General features: G+C 35.7%; 1 protein-coding gene across 3 annotated transcripts in view; it reads left to right on the top strand.

Annotated features, from left to right (window-relative positions):
* Positions 1–18,632, top strand: part of LOC138700266 (Ig-like and fibronectin type-III domain-containing protein 1) — a 1,344,471-nt gene that overhangs the window by 196,302 nt on the left and 1,129,537 nt on the right. The window contains exon 1 of one of the 3 annotated variants that reach the window (XM_069826764.1): positions 56–335. The exons of the other annotated variants lie outside the window; for them this stretch is intronic. The gene's annotated coding sequence lies outside the window, so the exon portion shown is untranslated. Of the gene's footprint in view, positions 1–55; positions 336–18,632 lie in introns of those variants that run through there. 3 annotated transcript variants of the gene reach the window in all.

Here is an 18,632-nt window from a genome sequence, read left to right as displayed (position 1 = left end):
GGAGCGCATCTTCACGTCTGACCTTGCACGTGGCTGCCTCACTCTCACTTTTCGTACATTTCATAGTCTTCTCGACTCAGTCGGTTGGCGAGTGTCTCATTACTAGCTCGCGTTCCTTTCCTGTGAGGACGCGCTGGTGTTACTTCTCCTGTGCCGTGTTACGCTCAAGACCGACCTAAAGTGCTCTGAACGCAAACGTGTGCTCCACTCCTCTGACATAGTTGTCCTGTGAAGTGTTTTCGAGTACAGTGAGAGTCTACTGTAATTAATTTCTTCTGCAACGTGTTTCAACGTGTATTTTGTAACTTCAATAACGTCTCTTGGAAGTATCTTAGGTAGGTTTATAAACTTTAATTTATTTTAAAATTCGATATTTTCTCTTCTGAGTATTTTCAAGTACACTGGTAAAATCGATGGTGTTCAGGTAAAGGGGGAGGTTAAGTTATTTTTTCTGCAAGTGGATTTTGTTCCCCAGGGGAATACATAAGTTAAATTCTACAAATCTCATATAATTAGGATGCCTAGAACAAAGATACTACGCCAAGCACTAAGGGCTGTATTCATAGATATTTTTAGAACGGGCTTCGAGTGGATGATCAGTGCTTTTCGTATTCATAAACCAGTGTTAGCGATAGGATATGATTTGAATTCTGTACAAGTAACCAGTGGATAGCCGGGGCTAGTTTAGCACGCTCGTAGCGCGTGCTGCGAAATGTCTATGAATAGCACCCTAAATTACCGCCCTTTAGGAACAAGATATTTGGGCCGTGCGCTGAAATGATGGAGTGAGACCATAATGGGCCAGCAGGCTTAATACGTGATAGGAAGAAGAAGAAGAAGAAGAAGTAGAAGAACATCTACAATTTGGTGTGCAAAAACAAAAGAATACTAGCATTTGATGTGTTCTATTTGTGTAGAAAAGTATTTTCAATAAGGCTCCGATGTTCAATTTCCATTAAACTGGAAAATAATTTTTATGTCGTATCTTCCTTTACCCATACACCATCGAATTTATCTTGAGATTTCGATACTGTTTTAGGATCTTTTTTCTCAAGAACATCTCTCTCTTTTTTTTTTTTGTAAATTTTGAGGCTTCTAAGTCTCTTTTTATTGGATGTTTAAGGAAAAACATTATTTTATATATTAAAAAAATATATATCAGCACTTTGGGGGTTTTGATGGGTACAATGAAAATTGTACACACATTGAAACTTCTTTTCTTTTCTTAATTGGTTATTTAACGACGCCGTGTCAAATACTAGATTATTCTGAATTTAAAGTATTTAATATCCATCAAATGTATAATGTCTTACTGAATTTCGTATATAAAAACCGAAATATATTTAATTTGTATTCACATAAATATAAAACTGAAAGATCAGACAACTTATGCTTGACAGAATATAAATGTACCACAACTGTAGCTTACAATCACAGTAGCAAATCTGGTCCAAGAACTATAATAAGATAACGGTTAAATGACCAAACATTCAATTTGGTAATGCTCCTTATTTTAAAAAATCAATAAAAATTATTGTTTAGGAAAAAATACGAAGTTACAATTATTGTAATATGTGTATTTCTTTTTTCTCTTTTTAATTTGTATTCTGTTAATAAATAAGGTAGTTATGTTAAAATTTTTGTATAAAAACAATATGTATCTTCGTCTTAGCGTCGATAGAATTTGTGATTGCGAGATGAGGCCGAGAATTCGCCATAGATTACCTGACATTCATCTTACGGTTGGGGAAAACCTAGGGAAAAACCCAACCAAATAATCAGCCCAAGCGAGAATCGAACCTACCCCCGAAAATAACTCCGGATCAGAAGACAAGCGCCTCTGCCGACTGAGCTACGCCGGTGGCTCATTGTTTATTAAATAGGTTTACAGCTATTTTGAATGTTACGAAGAGAATTTGAAACTTTGACATCACTTCTACGAGACGTCTTTAACCACTCTGAATGTTATGAACACATTTGAAATCTTTGGCGTCACCTCTGCCAGATGTTGGCAGCAGCTTTGGTTATTTTTCACGCAATTTTAAACTTTGACATGACTTCTATGAGCCGTTTTCAGTTATTGTACATGATATGAACACATTTTGAACTTTTGACATCACTTTCGCCAGGTTTTTTTCATAAATTTTGTTTTAAATGTATTGTAAATTTTTATATCACTTCAAGCATTTTGAAATTTTGACATGATTTCTACGAGACGTTTTCTGCCATTCGAAATATTATAAACATATTTTGAATCTTAGATATCACTTCTGCCAGGTGTTCGCACCAACCTTGTTTATTTTTCAAATATTTCGTAACTTTGACATCATTTCTGTGAGACGATTTTAGCCATTGTGAATATTATGGACACATTTTGAATATTTGACTCTGATGCATTGCGTGATATTCTAAATGTTATATGCACATTTTGGATCTTTGGTATCAGTTCTATAAGATGTTTCCTACTACTGTGTATATTTTTCTCGCATTTTGAAGTTTTCACATAACTTTTTGAAGCGTTTTCAGTTATTCTAAACATTTTGAACAATTTTGAATATTTGACTCTGACGCATTGCGTGATATTCTAAATGTTATATGCACATTTTGGATCTTTGGTATCAGTTCTATAAGATGTGTCCTACTACTGTGTATATTTTTCTCGCATTTTGAAGTTTTCACATAACTTTTTGAAGCGTTTTCAGTTATTCTAAACATTTTGAACAATTTTGAATCTTTGACACCACTTGTGTCAGATATTTAAAGCAACTTAGTTTATTTTACACGCATTTTAAAGGCGTTTTCAGGTATTCTAAATGTTATTTACATAATTTGAATCTTGATATCACTTCTGTCAGGTACTTACAGCTACTTTGTTTATTTTGTCTCGCATTCTGAAAATTTTACACCACTTTTCTTGAAGCGTTTCCAGTTATACTAAATATTTTTAACACATTTTCAAAGAAAATTTGTTAATTTTCCACATATTTACAGGAAATGTGTTCCTTTCCCACTCATTTTGACACTTTGACATCACTTGTACGAATTGTTTTCACTTACTCTGTTACGTAGACATTTTGATATTGTGTATGACTTCTGCCTAATTTTTTCCACTTGCTTTGATTATTTTTTATACATTCGGAAGTGACGTGACTGAATAGCTTCTGTCAGGTGTTTTCAGCATCTTTGCTTAATTTTCAAGCATTTTTAAGCTTTGACATCACTTCTGTGAGGCGTTTTTAACTACTCTAATTATTATCAGCATATTTTGAATCTTTGAAAATAAATTTCTGCCAGGTGTTTATGCTTCAAGCACTTTGTAATTTCCACATCTCTTCTGCGAGGCGTTATCACGTACTGTAAATATTATTAACACATTTTGAATCGTTGATATCACTTCTGCCAGGTAATTAGAGCTACTTTATTTATTTTGAAACTTTGGTAACGCTTCTGTAAAAAGTTTTAAGCTGCTTGAATACTATGAGCACATTTTGATACTCGGTTATCAATTTTGCCATTTTTAGCTACTTTATTTTTCATGTATTTTGAAACTTTGACATCACTTCTTCAAAGCGTTTTGAGCTAATCTTAATATTATGAACACAATTATTTGAAACTTTTATGTCACTTCTGCCGGTGTTTTAAGTTAATCTGATTATTTTTCATACACTTGGAAATGTGTGAGTAGATTTGTTGGGTGTTCTCTTATACACTGCTCGACTTGCATAGATTTATAAGCGTAAAAAGAATTTCTGCGCAGTATATTTGCTATTTTAAATTTCAACGTCACTACTATTCGTAATTTTCAGATGATCATATCTGCAGTGCCTGGGAAAAGTGACATAAGTCAGTTTCCACAAACCTTTTTTGATAATTTATTGACAACTTATATTGGTTTATGCCGATTTGATTTTTTTCTGTATGAATTATTGTAATGGGAGAAATACTTATGTCTCTTTTTCCAAGCGAGCAGATGTTCCGTAAGTTGTCAATAAAATATCGAAAAAGGTTTGTGGAAACTGACTTATTTCACTTTTCCCAGGCACTGCAGATATATTGATTCATTCATAGTGTTCTGCCCAAGGGCATGTCTTTCACTGGAAACCCACCTTTCTCCAATCTTTCATATTTTCTGCCTTCCTCTTAGTCTCCGTATATGATCAATATACCTATATCTTAATGTCGTCAATCATCTGAAATATTCTTCTGCCCCGAACTCTTCTCCCGTTCACCATTCCTTTCAGTACATCCTTCATAAGACAGTTTATTCTCAACCAGTGACAAAGCCAATTCCTTTTCCTGATCAGTTTCAGCATTATTCTTTCTTCACCCACTCTTTCCAACACAGTTTCGTTTCTTATTCTGTCTGTCCATATCACACGCTCCATTCTTATCCATATCCACATTTCAAATGCGTCTAGTTTCTTCTCTTCACTTCGTCGTAATGCTCATGTTTCTGGCCCGTACAATACTACACTTCACACAAAGCATTTCACTACTCTCATTCTTAGTTTATATTCATGTATATTCTTTTCTTTTAAGTTAATACTTGCATACCAGAATGTATTTTCCTGTTTGTGGTTAATTCATATATATTCAATCTCTCTTTTTTATTTTATTTTATTTATTTTTATTTTTATTATTATTATTATTATTATTATTATTATTATTATTATTATTTTAGTTAATACTTGTATATCCGTATGTATTTTTCTGTATGTGCTACTTTCTGTATGCTACTTTTTGTATTAAAAGCTTCCTTTGCCATTGCTATCCTCCTTTTGACTTCCTGGCTGCAGCTCATGTTACTGCTTATAGTACACCTCAAGTATTTGAAACTGTCCACTTGCTCTACTGCCTCATTTAGAATTCGCAGGTTTATCTTCTTTACTTTTCTTCCTATGACCATGGTCTTCGTCTTGTTTGCATTTATCTTCACCCCATACTACTCACATCTGTCATTTAGCTCCAGTAGCATATCCCTTAGTATCATCTCCACTTCTGCTAACAACGCCATATCATCAGCAAATCTTATGCTCTTTATTCTTCTTCCTCCTACTATCACTCTTCCCATGTTCTGAAAACAGTTCTCCACTAAATCCTCCAAGTAGATGTTCAACAGGGTAGGTGATAAAGGCGCGGGTGTTCGTGTAAAGGGGGTTAAGTAAAATTGTAAGGTATGTAAACTTCTTTCTTTTGATATTGAACAAAACCCTTTTGTCACAAAATACGGAGCACTATAACTACATCATGGATGGAAACATGATTTAACCCCTTTAACACAAGACAGAAGTAATCCCGCTTTAGCCAATTCATACTTAACCCCCCTTACATGAGCACCGCGATGGCATCCTTGACGTATTCCTCCCCCTATTTCGCTTCCTTCTGATATTTCTTCTCCTATTCTGACCATGACTCGTTTCATATAAAGGTTAACTGAACAGTCTCCTCTCTTTCAAATTCACGCCAATTTTCTTTAGGATCCCCATCAGTTTATTCCAATCCACTTTGTCAAACGCCTTTTCTAAATTCACAATCATACGAAAATACCATAATTATTCCATTCTCATTATCTGAAAAATGTAACAAACCTCCTACATCTATATTAAGTATTAAATTACATAATTCTGATTGTTGTCTTATACAGTGTAAATGTCCGATTATTAAAGAGTCCTCTGAAGTTAAGTATTTAGGCATAATTTTCGATAATCATTTAAAATGGAACCAACACATTAATTACCTTTGTAATTAATTACGTAAAATAGTATATTATTTTGTTTTATTGAGGAATTACTTGTCAATAAGTTTATTACGTACAGTATATTTAACTTTATTTCAGTCGGTAATTATGTATGGAATTATAGGATGGGATAGCTCATTTAAATCCAATTTTAATCCACTTTATTTATTACAGAAGAAAATAATTAAAATATGTTTTCATAAACCTATTGATTTTTCATCCCAAAATTTGTTTTTAGACTTTAATGTACTTAATGTAAGACAAATTTATTATATTGTATTAATAAAATTCATACATAAAAATCGAAATAATTTTGAATTGTATTCTCATAGTTATGAAACAAAAGGTATGAATTCTTTAAGATTGTTTGAACAAAAAAGCAACACTGTTACAGTATTTAATCATAGTAGTAATTTAGTCCCAAGAATATATAACAAATTTATATTTAAATATCCTAATCTTGTCAATTCTAATAGTTCTAGTATTAAATTTAAAAAGTTATGTATGGATTTTATAAAAATTGAAAAATTGTAAATATAAATTTATATACTATAATTGCATAATAGACATAAGACAAATTATATTGTATACTTATTAATTTCAATTCAGGAATCCGCCCCTGAGCACGAGTTTTCCTCTTTCAGGGGCGAGCTGAAGTTTTTTCTATATATAATATATGTTATGTTATAATTATTAGGAAAATAATAAGTAAATAAATACTGATGTTCTAAATTGATTCTAATAATGAAAGTTGACGAAAGTCATTTCATTTTCAATATAAGAGTTTGAAAATAGTAAAAATGTAACATCCGTGGAATTCTGCTTATTAAAGACGGTAAATTCCTTTGGAATACCGCTGTGTTCTTTTTCTCATGCCTACAACCTGATCCCACGGATGGATCATACGTGACTCCGAGGTAGAGAAGAAAAGTTAGTCCCTCTGAGATATTAATCACGAACAGGTGTAAGTATGAAGCCTAGCCTTGACCGCTGCAAACTTATGTACAATGCCACATACATAACTGGTCCATTGTGAGAGGCTGCAGCCCTCTAGCTATTCGAACTGGATGCATTCGTGCAGCAGCGAATAATTGATCTCAGCAACGAGAGGAACTTTCTTAGTGATTAAAGTCATAGAATGGACTGCGATCTTAACAGGCACATCATTTAGGATTCAGAGCATTTCTGCTCTTGCAATTAAAAGAAGAGCCTGGCATCAGATTTCCGTGTCAGTAGCAGAGAGTTATTCTAGCGCGACTTTATTGATAAGATGGGAAGATTTGTCGTACGTACGCACAACACTTGGTTCCGTGAATTACAGTTATTTCATATAGACTGTGTGTTTTGCATTTCAGATGTTATAAGCGTTGCTTAAACTCATACGGTATCTGTTTAGTAGAGTGCGGGCTCATGCTTCATGGACCCGCGTCCGAACCCAATGGGTAAGATTACAGGACCGAAGATAGGCCTATATCCATTCACTAATTTTCCTATATCGCATCATCAATACTTCTTCGCCTAACTATCTCTCGGTGCGTTTTAATTTCTTATCCTCTTATCACAGCCTGGGTAATCGTTCTAAAAATGACCCTTTATTATCTATGCCTTGCCATAAAACAGCTCACTATTCTTCCTCTTTCACAGTATCAGTAATTCGTTTCTGGAAATCGCTACCTAGCTCCCTCAGGAACTGTCGAACGATATTGCAGTTTAAAAGTAAATTGTTTAAACATGTGACCCGTATTCATGTTTAATTCTCCTTTGTATATATATATATATATATATATATATATATCTGTGTGTGCGTGCGTGCGTGCGTGCGCGTGTGTGTGATTTTCCTAAGTGTTGTATAGTTATAATTACACTTCGTTGAATTGCCACACGCAGCATGCAATCAGGTTGCCGATGTACAGTAGTATAGAGGAGGTGGGCGACCTCCCGGTCTCGTAGTATAAGCAGTTCATGTTAAGAGTTGTGACAGGTCCAAATAGATAGAGCAGCTACAGCTAATGTATACATAACTAGGCACTTGTTTTTGCATTACTGTGGTTGGAATAGTCAAAGCATAACATTTGTTCAGTGCAGACAAGAATTCAATCAAACATACTACAATGAGAATGTTGCTGTTCCAAACAATTGCCCCTGGAATACCCTTACCCCCGCAGCCAGTCTTAACCCGTTGGGGAACGTTGTTGGATGCTGTTAATTATTATGCAGAACATTACGGCAAAATAATGGAGGTAATTGATGCATTGGATAGCACAGACAGTTCCGCTGTTGCAGCTGTAAAATCATTGCCTTCTAGCTATTGGAAGATATTCTGTTCATTGATTCTAATTTTAAAATCGTGTCCAAAAGCAACACCCTGTTAGAATCATCTAAACTACAACTCTCAGAAGTCTTTAATATAGTGGATAAAGTATCACAAACCGTTATCCAAAATAACAATTCACTAATTTCATAAAAAGTGAAATGTAAGTTGAGAAACATTATTGCTAAAACTTCTGCCTATTCACAACTTCGTATTATAAATGATGTACCATCAGGTCACGACAAGACGTCTGAAGAAGGTGTACTAAAAAGTAGTGACTTTCCAGTCTTCAAATATGCTTCTATGCCCAAGGTTGCGGGTTCGATCCCGGGCCAGGTCGATGGCATTTAAGTGTGCTTAAATGCGACAGGCTCATGTCAGTAGATTTACTGGCATGTAAAAGAACTCCTGCAGGACAAAATTTCGGCACATCCGGCGACGTTGATATAACCTCTGCAGTTGCGAGCGTCGTTAAATAAAACATAACGAACGAATTCAAATATGCACCTATTATATCGTGTGATGTTGAACGTACATTTTCCCAATATAAAAACTGTTTGAGTGACCATCGGAGGAAATTCACTTTGCAGTCGCTCAAAATATACGTAACTCTTCACTGCAATGCACATATTCAAGGATGATGTGAGTATATTGCATTAAATTTTAAGAGTTAATATATCTGACTACAAAATAATTGTGTATTCACATGTTTAGACATTTTCTACTTCAATGATCATTCATTATATTTCTTGAATGCAGGATACAGGTTTTATTGTAACCGCAGTATACTGCTCAGTGTTTACATTAGAGGCATACTCTATCTTTTCCACGCCCCCTTCTCATACAGTCTATACTGCGTGCATAGCAAACCTTACGGTTCTCGTGGCAATTCTACGAAGTCTAGTTATAATTTACATTGAATTTGTTATTCCTGTAATTTGTAATATTGGTTCACGTACCGCTTGCATATTCATTGAGTGTAACTTCTAGCCTTATATTATTTTGTAATTATTATTTAGGATGTATGCATTAATTTACTCAACTTATGCTGTATGACTGTATAAATTTTTTATTAGTCTTATTTAAATATTAGTAAAATTGTATCAGCTTCTTTTGTTTCTGGCTAAGTGGATGAGAAGGCCTGATGGCCTTAACTTCGCCAGAATAAATATATTATTATTATTATTATTATTATTATTATTATTATTATTATTATTATTATTATTATTATTAACCCCCGCGGAGTTTGGTATGGTACTTGAATTTGACAAGATCGTAGGATACTTTTTATTTTAATTTATTGTATACCATAGACTAGACCTTACATCCAAATTGAACTTTTAGTTGTGGATCAAGTTAAAAATTATACAAAAATATACAATATATAGTACTTACTTACAAACGGCTTTCAGAGAACCCGGAGGTTCATTGCCGCCCTCACATAAGCCCGCCATCGGTCTCTATTCTGAGCAAGATTAATACATTCCCTACCATAATATCCTACCTCCCTCAAATCTATATTAATATTATCCTCCCATCAATGTCTCGACCTATCCAAAGATCTTTTTCCCTCAGGTCTTCAAACTACCACTCTATATGCATTTCTGGATTCGACCATACATGCTATATGCCCTGCCCATCTCAAACGTCTGTATTTAATGTTCCTAAAGATAGAGGATAAAGGTCTACGCATGTGGACTAACGGTTAGCGAGTCTGGCCTCGAAACCAGGTGGTCCGGGTTCGATTCCCGGTCTGGGCAAGTTACCTGGTTGAGGTTTTTCTGGAATTTTTCCTCAACCCAATATGACCAAATGCTGGGTAACTTTCGGTGTTAGACCCCGGATTCATTTCACCGGCATTATCACTATCTCATTCAGACGCTGAATAACCTAAGTGTTGATAAAGCGTCGTAAAGTAACTTACTTAACAAAAATAGTGTGACAGCGACGTGAGATTCGAACTCACGACCAGCGTCCCGCAAGAGAGAAGATCGCGCGGGCTCCACGAAGCACTGCGGGACGGCGCGCGGCGGAGAGAAGAGAGGGGAAAGGGCCTACGCGCGAGGGGAGGCTGCGCGCTCATCTGCTCTCTTGCGGGACGCTGGTCGTGAGTTCGAATCTCACGTCGCTGTCACAATAGAGAAGAAGGTGGTAATATGGGAAGGTATAATACTGTAAATAAAACATAATTGTTGCAATATATTGGATAATAGCACAGCTTTTTGTTGTAATATGTTGCCATAATGTTCAGAAAGTATCAAACTAAAATTACGAGTAGTAACACGACAAAAAATACGAAGTACTGCAAAATGTATGTCTAAGTAAATCAGGTGGTAATACGGGAATAGCATAAAAATCTGTAGGAAAAATTACAATTTCAATTAATATACTGTATTAGACCAGAACTATTTAAACACAAATGAAAATTTAAATTATGAAAACTAGACTAATAATGTTCTCTCTTCTGTAGAAACTGGTGTGTTGGCTTCATCATTATCCGAATAATCTTCAGGGACAAAACGTAGTTTCTTTTTCGCCTGGACACTCCTTCGTTTTTGTAGTCCTGCCTTTGCGGAGAATGTCTCTATGAAATTGAATTTTTCCACCTTCAAAGGAGAAATTTCCAATTGTTATATTTTTACTTCGTACTATATTCTGGTCACGAGACATAATCACATACTTTGTCTTTTCAGGATTTACTTACTTGCTTCAAGTAAAATTCCCGTGTTTTCCCTAATCGTTTGTGGATTTTCTCCTAACATATTCACGTCATCCGCATAAAGAAGCAGCTGATGTAATCCATTAAATTCCAAACCCTCTCGGTTTTCCTGGACTTTTCTAATTGCACATCCCAGAGCAAAATTAAAAAGTAAATATGATAGTGCATCTCCTTGCTAAAGCCCGCAGTGAATTGGAAAAGCATATGACAGAAACTGGCCTATAAGGACTCTGCTGTAAGTTTCACTGAGACACATTTTAATTAACCGAGCTAGCTTCTTGGGAATACCATATTCAATAAGAATATTATATGGAACTTCTCTTTTAACTAAGTCATATGCCTTTTTGAAATCTATGAATAACTGATGTACTGTGCCCTTATACCAGGTATGCTCAAAATTGTAAAAGCTCCGATTACACGGATGATGCTGCACTGCATAACACACACAGTGCACGGACTGGGCTCCGCAACTACGTTGCAGCACCGCCTGTGGCATCGCTCTCATACTCTTACAAATATGGATAATAAACTGGATTTGAAAAGGAAAGAATATACACAGTAATATTCAGTTATTACATTGTGTATTATATTAAATATAGTTATGATATTATTATTATATCATAGATAATATTATTTTCATATTCCACATTGCGGTCTGTTCAACATGTGCATTCTTTTGTGCAAGTAATCGGAAATCTATTCAACGAATTTACTCAATGCGCACCTGACTCAGAAGATGCTAATGTGTTAATCGGGATTTATGTTTGGACTTAGCAACTTTCATTCTGTAAAATGGTTCTTCGCACACATAAGTCGAGGCAAAGGTAGCTAACATAGTGGCAGCGAATAAGCTCATCGTGGGATATTCCGTTTTGTTAATTTTTTAATACTTCTATGCTGTCAAGTCATATTCTCTGCATTTAGTTCTCAATTCTACGTTACTTTGTAAATCAATTAACTCGTCCTGGAACTGCACTCTCACGGATTGTACTAAATTTACTACGAAAGGATTAACAAAAATATTAATACCACTTTCCATACGTCTAAAATCACTACTAAATCTGTGTTCTGTGAATTCAAATTTGAGTTCTTGCAGTACACAGATATAATTAACTATAATTTGTTCAGGCACCATAATATATCTCTTTACAAGTTCACCATCCGTGAAGGGTTTTAGTGCCTTAGCTAATTCCCAACACACTACATAACTTGCTCCTAAACATAGACTCTGAATTCTTCGATTCTCTTCAATGTTTGGCCTTTCATTAAGTGCTTTCAATTCTTGAAATTGTAGTGCCTTTGAAAAATTATTTTATCATAACATGTATTTCTGTTGAAATAAAATCACCATAATAATAATAATAATAATAATAATAATAATAATTGTAATATACCTAACAATAGTAATAACACTACTACTACTACTACTACTACTACTACTACTACTACTACTACTAATAGTAATAATAATAACAACGTTGGTATATGAGTACATATTACAGAAAACAGCTTCCCTGTCACTTCGGCATGTTCTGGATGGCAAGAGCGTATAATGTCGTTTTATGTTGCTCAGTAGTATTCCTGACAGTACCTTACAACATAGTAAACACTTTACCAAACGCAAAACAATATGGTATATGTCGTTTGCTTACAGAAGGTTTTGACTGTGTCATTGTCCCACACTGTTCGTACGTTTACTAAGTACTTGAACTGCCTTCCGCAGTCATCCGTCGAGCTTCGAACGAAGAATAGCACGCTCTACATTCGAAGGTTGTGATTACAGAACGTAATCGGGATCAGAGAATGAGCATACCTGCCTTATATTGTCATTTTTTCTCCAATATCTGTCGAATACAAAAACTCCACTCAATAGTCGATCTATTACGCCTGAAAGCATGTTTCCCTGTTAATTTTTTAACTGGGGGAAATAAAATTATTTGTGATATTCAGTCAGAGCTCATCTGTACAAAGTTATGAGGTACCAGTGCTTAGTGCTCAGACATGTCTTTCAAAACACACCGTTAGCTGGAAAGTGATTGACATTTACATGACATTCCGAAACCACTTCAACAGATATATCATTATGACATTGTTTTTATTCTCGAAGCTCTGAACATCACAATTCCAAATGTATTGTATAGCGATACACCATCTAGGGATAGGAATTTGATGACGCAGTAACAACATTGCATGTTAGAAATAGTGAAAATATTTTTCTCTGGCCATGATTGAATGCCAGCTGTGTTAGTTATGACTTCATAACACAGATCTCGAACATGCCTCACGTGTTATTTATTGAAATCTGTGATTTCTGTTAATTGAATTTTGAAGTACATGTTACACAGCTGTTATTACGTTATATTTGCTTGTTAATTTCTGCTCATAATTACTACATGGAAATGTGATGAATAGAACCGGAGCATAAACATCTCAATCCAGGTAGCTCATAACAAGAGAAAACGAAAAGCTCTTAATAAGAATAAGAAATAGTTTCAATATGTATTCCTTACAACAGTCTTGCGATGGATACTAATAATTGCGGGCGAGAGCTATTTTATGCCCGCTGCGCGCGCGGAGCTCTTTTACCTGTAAACATTGCTAAAGGATGTACAAATCTTACCTATAACCCAGCGCATCATGACGGAACGGAACCGCTTAAAGCTTTCAAGGAAGAGTGGAAGATACAATATTTATGCTACGAACATGGTGATGAAGTCCAGTCTTTGTTGTGCAAAAAAAATATATGTTATATATCATTTGCAAAAAAAAAGCAACATAAAGTGGTATTATGAGACGCAACATGAAAAAAAAAATACTGGGTGTTCAGTTCAAAATGTGTCTTGGCTCGCTGTATGCCGTCATGTGGCTAGCTGATGAGCCTAGAGAATTCAATCTTCCTACACTTCCGCAGCTCAGGTGTATAATCTAAGAGGCAGAGAAGTTGGCTAGCAAGTACGGCGTTCATTCTGAAGAGTACGTGCCGATACGTACGGTAACGCCGGTAGTGGCAGGAATGTGAACTGTTTGGAAATACGTACTGTCGGGATATGGGGAGAGGGTTAAGACGATTACTTACGTATTTGTTGACATTAACTTCGACGGTCAACATGGACACGGAGCATTTGATTTGTGTTGTGGAATGTTACCGTACGCAACCGATGATAACAAATACCCTGCGTACGACTTGCCGGCGCAAAACACAGTTCGAAAGAGGTTATGGTAGCACACAGACAGTACAGACCGCCATCTGTTGCAACGACGTTCAAGTTATACCGTACACGTTCTCAAGTTCAGATTGAAGAACGCCTTAAATAATAGGCAACTTCTCTAACATATAAACTGAAACTCGCTTCAAATCGGTGACCCAACAACAGTGACGTCATGACACACTTTGAAATGAACACCCAGTATAGGCATTATTCAGGAAAAGAGAGAAATAAATTCATTTCGGAATTGACATCGAAGGTAAATTAATTTACATTTGTGTCAGTAGATAGTATCTAGATTCCTTTTATTTCTTTATTTCAAATGTATCGTTGATTTTTATTTTAGTAGATTATTTTACGACGCTTTATCGACATCTTAGGTTATTTAGCGTCTGAATGAGATGAAAGTGATAATACCGATGAAATGAGTCCGGAGTCCACCACGAAAGTACCCAGCATTTGCTCATATTGGGTTGAGGGAAAACCCCGGAAAAAACCTCAACCAGGTAAGTTACCCCGATTGGGAATCTAACCCGGGCCACCTGGTTTCGCGGCCAGACGCACTAGCCGTTACTCCACAGGTGTGGACTGTATTGTTGATGTTTTATTTGTTGCTTGTTTCTGGATATTTACTTTTATTAGACTACGTGTTTCTTTCATTTAGAAATAATATTTTATCTTTGATTGCACTTTAACTTATACTATTACTAAGCTCAAAATGCTAATTCACTTTTATTCCAATAACTATTTTCAGAATTTTTAGCAAATATGAACTAAACATTTTGAAAACTTTGATTCAATGAGCTTTTTTAGTAACGTAAATATAAAATATACTTAAAAATATAATTTCAAAACTATTAGACCTAATTGCACCAAATTTTGTACAGATGATATTATTATATATCTGTTTATATAGTTTAAATTTCACAAATTTTGGCCGAAATTGTGGAAGTTTTAATTTTTATTTTATTTTATTGGGTTATTTTACGGCGCTGTATCAACATCTAGGTTATTTAGCGTCTGAATGAAATGAAGGTGATAATGCCGGTGAAATGAGTCCGGAGTCCAGCACCGAAAGTTACCCAGAATTTGCTCATATTGGGTTGAGGGAAAACCCCGGAAAAACCTCAACCAGGTAACTTGCTCCGACCAGGATTCGAACCCGGGCCACCTGGTTTCGCGGCCAGACGCGCTGACCGTTACTCCACAGGTGTGGACTGAAAGTTTTAAAAGTCATACATATCCCCTTAAATGATTGACCCCAAAAATTACGATAGCTCTCAATATCTTAAATTAATCAATTCCTTTTTTTCGTGTTACGTGCATCTCACAAATCACTCTAAGAAAACTCATTACATAATCACGACTGGACAGTAAGGACTACATTTTTACAATCACATAATCAATATACTCCATTTCAATCAATATTGCCATTATTATTTTTTCAACAAATACTCAAAAGTACTTAGAGATCACACACGTCGAGCAGGTAGACCCTATTAGTTTCTCCTAACCTATTAAGTGAAGTATTTACATAATAAATGATTGCTTTTAACAATAAAATGATTTACATAGCATTAACTTTTCCTATTTCTCTTTTTGTTCCTAAAAAAACCCTTCCCTTTGCGATTTGTTTATATATGTACATGTATATTAAATAACTGAGTAATTAGCCCTATTACATAGCCAGAAATTTAGTAACGCAAGTTATTGTAATAATTGCTGCCTTTATTCGCTGCATGTGCATGTACATCCCTGTTGTCTACGTTACAGTGGATGCGCTATGCGCTCGGGATCGAGATCGAGCTCTTCTACCGTGATTGGGAGCTAATATCGTCTCATCCCTGCCTTACAGCATAGCATTTATTGTGCGTTATTAATTTCATTTCTAATTTTAAGCATTATAAATAAATTCTGTATTAAATACATTATATATTGTATACACAAATATGTATTATAATACTGATGTATATATACCCACACTTTCAGAATTGGAAATTTCGATAGAAAATTTGAAAAAGTACAAGTCTCCAGCTATCGATCAAATTCCAGCAGAATTAATACAAAAGGTGGAAACGCATTTTCTAGCGAAATTTATAAGCTTGTACTTGCTATTTGGGAAAAGGAAATTGTACCAGAACAATGGAAGGAGTTCATAATTGTACCTATTTTTAAGAAGGGGGACAAGACTAACTGTGGTAACTTTCGAGGATTATCACTTTTGTTGTGTCGTACAAAATTTTGTCCAATACTCTTTTGAGAAGATTAACTCCATACGCAGATTTTTATTGGGGATCATCAGTGCGGTTTTAGGCGTAAAAGATCGAATATTGATAAGATTTTTTTTCGACAGATAATGAAGAAAAAATGGGAGTATAAGGGTACATTACATCATTTATTCATAGATTTCAAAAAGGCATATGACTCGGTTAAGAGAGAAGTTTATATAATATTATTGAATTTGGTATTCCCAAGAAACTAGTTCGGTTAATTAAAATGTGTCTCAGTGAAACGTACAGCAGAGTTCGTAAAGACCAATTTCTATCTGATGCTTTTCCAATTCACAGTGGGCTAAGGCAAGGAGGTGCACTGTCACCTTTACTTTTTAACTTTGCTCTAGAATATGCCATTAGGAAAGTTCAGGATAACAGAGAGGGTTTGGAATTGAATGGGTTACATCAGCTTCTTGTCTATGCAGATGACGTGAATATGTTAGGAGAAATTCACACTGACCGAAATTTCGTGAGAAAATTACTTCCCCGTTAGGAGTCGAACCAGCGCTCATTCAGTACCGCGAGTCCTAGGTATATAATGCCTTAATTCACAGCGCTGCTGATCGGGACAATGACGACCATAAGTAATTGAAAATATTTGCGGCACTAATAATACTGCAATCCGTTTAAAAGAAATTTCTGTAAAATAACCGTCTAACAGTGATTGGAAAAAGCAGGTTCTCTTTATTCTAAAACATGTAAATGTAGAGATATTTCATTGTCGATGCCGCTCTGAATTTTTTTCAAACTTTAAAACCGATGTGCGTAGCCTGTTCGCTCAAAATTTCCAGGAATTTAATTTTAATGTGTGAACTACTAACCGCGCGGAATTTAATTAAAGTATCCCCCCATTGTTCTCGCACCTGTCACCTTCAGCCTGTTCAGAAACAATCACCTTGTCCTGCATTCATTTCCAGAATATTTAACGTGGTTTGTCACATCACGTACAGATTGGCACGCGTGATGGGTCGATAAAATGTTCCTTCATTTCGTACACAATTCCACTCTTTCCCAAGGATAAACTTTGCTTCGTGTTCCAGTGACAGATACCCAGGCGTTTCAAACTTTTGAAAATAGTTCGTTCAGTATCAGATTGCCAATTTGTTGAACTTTTCCGTTGGAAGGGTGACATGTTATTAAAACAAAAATTGTTTTCCACTTAGCTAACTTTTCTATCTCGAGAGTGAAACTTACCTCGTGACCTTCTCAACGTCCGCAATACAGAGTCTTTCTTTTCGTTTCCCCTTCGAAATTGAACAGTGATTGAGAACATTCGTTAAAATGACATCTACAATGCAGCTGCTTTGCCTCAAGGAACGTGTAGGCCTAGTGGGGAAAATATCTCAAGACGGAAAGAGAATAGAAGTCTGGATAGACATATATTTTCCCCATGCCTCTCCATTTCTTGCTTATGTAAGAATTGAAGACATCGACGTCAGTGATTTTGGAACTCCTGTCTATACTACCTGCAGATCTATCCAATTTCAGTTTTCATCTTAAAATTTCCACTGCATCATTGAACATTCTCTCTCTGTCTCCACTTAGATTTCGGAATTGCTTCCCCTGCTCGTCACTAGACGCGTGAAGATGTGCGTAGATAGGCGTGGCGGGGAGGAGGGGTTTCGGAAGAATGAGACGGTGTGGAAAAGTAGATTTACATATTTATTTGCATCCAACCCTCGGAAGGCTGAGCTACGGACTGAAGACCTGCCAGACTCACTGACGACCGACTGTCTTCCTGAGTGAATGCCTGCCTGCCTGCCTGGTTGACTGACTGACTGACTAATTTGCATGCTTACCTATTTGGTTGACTGGTTGATTCACTGACTTACATACTTCACTGACTGATTTATTGGGAGATTTGAGTATTTTGTTGGCTGATCACTTGAATGAATTATTTACTTATTATTTTATTGGCAGGTTGACTCATTGAATACTTAATTTCTTTACTTTCTTGACTGATTGAGTCATGAAGTATTTACGTAGCACCTCAATGATTGATGACTGATTTTCTTAATTCTTTCACTGGATGATTGGCTGACCTACGTAATTAGTTAGCTCACTTAATCGTTTATTTTCTCTCTTTCCACTAATAAAACTTCACGCTCACCATCATCCCTATCCAAGTACAATATTAATCGTCTTCGAAATAATCAACTGTAGATTTGGCTGCCATTTTGTTTTACTAGGCCTGGTTATCTCCTTTAACCGTTCGAATATGGTCGGTTAGACATTACCAGGCTTCGAGACTTTGGACCCGATACAATAAGTTTACTGTGCATGTACTATAGGTTGTCGACTCGCTGCAGGTAGATAGAGATGTGTTGAGGTAACAACGTTGCTGTATAGAGTAGAGTACGGTAGTATGGGGAAACACATATATGTA

This window comes from Periplaneta americana, chromosome 5, assembly GCF_040183065.1.
Source record: "Periplaneta americana isolate PAMFEO1 chromosome 5, P.americana_PAMFEO1_priV1, whole genome shotgun sequence".
In the NCBI taxonomy this organism is placed as follows: domain Eukaryota; kingdom Metazoa; phylum Arthropoda; class Insecta; order Blattodea; family Blattidae; genus Periplaneta; species Periplaneta americana.
The sequence above is the reverse complement of the archived record's forward strand: the minus strand, read 5'-3'. Positions and strand labels throughout refer to the sequence as shown.